This window comes from Acinonyx jubatus, chromosome A3 (assembly GCF_027475565.1).
Source record: "Acinonyx jubatus isolate Ajub_Pintada_27869175 chromosome A3, VMU_Ajub_asm_v1.0, whole genome shotgun sequence".
NCBI lineage: Eukaryota > Metazoa > Chordata > Mammalia > Carnivora > Felidae > Acinonyx > Acinonyx jubatus.
Window position 1 is genome coordinate 82,425,478 of NC_069388.1, and position 2,679 is coordinate 82,428,156.

At 42.5% G+C, this 2,679-nt stretch overlaps 1 protein-coding gene and 1 long non-coding RNA gene across 5 annotated transcripts in view; one reads left to right on the forward strand and one right to left on the reverse strand.

Annotated features, from left to right (window-relative positions):
* MEIS1 (Meis homeobox 1) overlaps positions 1-82 on the forward strand; it is a 145,244-nt gene extending 145,162 nt beyond the window's left edge. For all 4 annotated transcript variants that reach the window (XM_027072320.2, XM_053200679.1, XM_027072323.2 and 1 more), the window contains one exon: positions 1-82. This exon is cut by the window's left edge and continues 1,467 nt beyond it. The gene's annotated coding sequence lies outside the window, so the exon portion shown is untranslated.
* A 1,076-nt stretch (positions 83-1,158) lies between these two features.
* On the reverse strand, positions 1,159-2,309 carry LOC113603220 (uncharacterized). The gene is made up of 2 exons (XR_008289363.1): positions 2,046-2,309; positions 1,159-1,658 (listed from the first exon to the last, which is right to left on the reverse strand). It is a non-coding gene; the product is annotated as an uncharacterized LOC113603220 (long non-coding RNA).
* Positions 2,310-2,679: the final 370 nt, after the last annotated feature.

The window sequence follows — 2,679 nt, forward strand, 5'->3', positions numbered from 1 at the left end:
CCAAGCCCAGTTGTAGTAACGTTTGAGTGCAGTAATGAAATCTGAATCTAAAATAAAAACAAGATTATTTTTGTCATGCTGACTCCACTGCTTGAAAAATTTGTTTACTGCCCCCCCCAAATTTTCAGTGATCAGTGCAGTAAAGAGGAAAATTAATTTTAGCTCCCTAAGACGTATATGTACTTGAAAATTTTAACCACAAAGTAAATTATTTGATAATAGTCACTGATTTCTTTAAGCTGGCTTAATGAATTCCTAATATCAGCAAATTTAAGGCCTAAGGGCACTAAACTAACTCTAGACTCAGATTGCATCCAACAGAATTACTCACCTAGTATCGGTGACATTATTCTTGCACATAATGGTAAACCTAAGTACAGAGGTAAGTCTTTTACTAAGAACATTACCTAGGATGAGCAGTATATGCTTATTAGGAAATTAACTATGTGAATTGAAGAGACCAGACTTCAAAATCTAATTTTTATAAATATGCTCTATGTTCTCATTGGATAAAACTGGTTATTAACCAATTTTCCAGAACAGCTGTACAGAATATCTGCGTGGCAGCCAGCTAAATGGTACAAAATAACATGTTTAAGCTGGAATGGCTTATAATTTTATTTAAATAAAATCGCTGCTATAAAAAGTGCTTCCCAAAGCTAAAGAAAATATACAAATATTTTAATTAAGGCAATTTCTCTGTAAAAAAAAAAAAAATCATCCTTTTAGGAGTGATTGCTTTGTAAACAAAGGATGGGTCAGAGGAGAGAGCCTTAAACTCAAGGCTGACGTTCAGGCCCGTGTCACCCTATAAACCCGCCCCGAACAATTCTATTTTCTATTTGAAAAGAGAAACCAGCTGTGGGTTGGGTTTACTAGGTGACGTGTGATTGACTGACTCACCTGCTGGAGCAGCCCCGCGCATTCTCACCTTTTGTTTATTGGGCCTTGTTTCTAAACACGTGGATGCGCAGACCGAGAGAAGCTCCACCAGCAGCAGCAGCAGCAGCAGCCTTCGCGCGCAGCGCCCTCCGCCCCACCCCGCCCCCACCCCATGTGTGGGATTGTTTAAATTTCTTATTTGGACCCAGTGGCAATTCTTCGGCGACATAAATACTCCATATTTAGTGAAATAATTCTCTTTTGAGAGCTGGTTAGTGGCGGTGAACAACCATTTATTTACTTTAAAAATTAATAATAAACTTTATAAACTACCCATCCATTTGCCCCTCCTCCCCAGTGCAAGCTTGGGTGAGTAGGTTATTTTCAGCCTTTCTTCTCGACGTGCTCTCGCTGGTTGGGGGAGGGAAAGAAAGGGGAGGGAGGAGGGAGACAGAGAGGGAGAGAGAGAGAGAGATGGGAAGGGGGGAGTGGAGAGAGGCGGGCACTAGGAGAAGGAGTAGGGTACCAGTGAAGAAGAATCAGGGAATATGGAGACTATGAAGAATCGCGACCATTAGTGTCCAGTGAATTAGAAAAAATAAAACAAACTGTGTTCTTTCCCTGTGTTCCCTGCTCTGTGTGGCGGTTTTGTGAGGGCCTTGCTCTCCGCAGATCCTTTCTCCCCTTGCCTGGACACCCCCACTCCCCCTTAATGCGATTTTAGCTTTCCTCTTGTAAATTTCAGAGCCAGCTCGGAGGTTATGGAGGACACTTATCTGAAAGAAAGAAAGAATAGAGGTGCTGAGGGTGTTTTTGATGTTTCTTAAAAGGCAAAAACAAAACGCCCTCTTCTAAACAAGGGCACACAATTGTACCTGCTTTTTATTTTTATTGGGGGGGGGTGCTGGTTGAATGAGACTTTTTAGTATGATTTAAATATTTTTTTAAAGAAAACTAAAAATATTTTACCCTATCATATTTAATCAGCTGTAATTATAACACATTCGAAATGAATAATATGCCTTGACAGTATTTTTATTGTTATTGTTCATTGCATGATGTTCGACTGCTTTAGAAGCACAGGAAAGAGAAGTAAACGCGCTACAAATGGGGAATTACCCTCGTTTAGCATTAAAATTCATTTAGATAAAATTGCCACAAACATTTAAATGGGAAGATTAGTTCCCCCTCACGCCTTATTGCACTCGCTCAATGGTTCCGTTAAGAACATTTTACACGTTGGAAATTCCGTCTTCTCAGACGGCTTGCTGTTTCCTAGTTACCCACATTCAAAGCAAAGGCAGCAGCAAAGGCAGCAGCAAAGGCGGCGGCGGCGGCGGCGGCAGCAGCAGCAGAGAGAGAGAGAGAAAAAAAAGTTTTGGCAACTGGTCTGCAATTCATCCGCTGCCGGCCCCCGCCTCCCCTCCGCCCACGGCAGTCCGCCCCCCACCCAGCACCTTTCCCCACCCCACTTCTTCTCTCCCCATTAAGTAATTTGCCGAGTCCCGTCCCCCGGAAAACCAGTTGCTTAGGGGTGTAGTATTTGAATGTGATGTTAAAATACAAAGACATTTGTATGTCTCCCTTCTCTCGCTTCTGCTCTGAGTTGAGGCTTCCGTTTGAAAGTGCTGAGTTTCTAACGTCGCCTACTCTGAGGCCCCAAGGCACGTTTTTGGGCTTTCCTTCCTGCCAGGACATTTCCAGGAAATGCACCACTGTTTCTTGCTTGTGTTAGAAACGTGTGAAAGAATTAGTCTGAAAAGTCTTTGCAACGTCTAGTTTCTCCCTCTCCTTTTC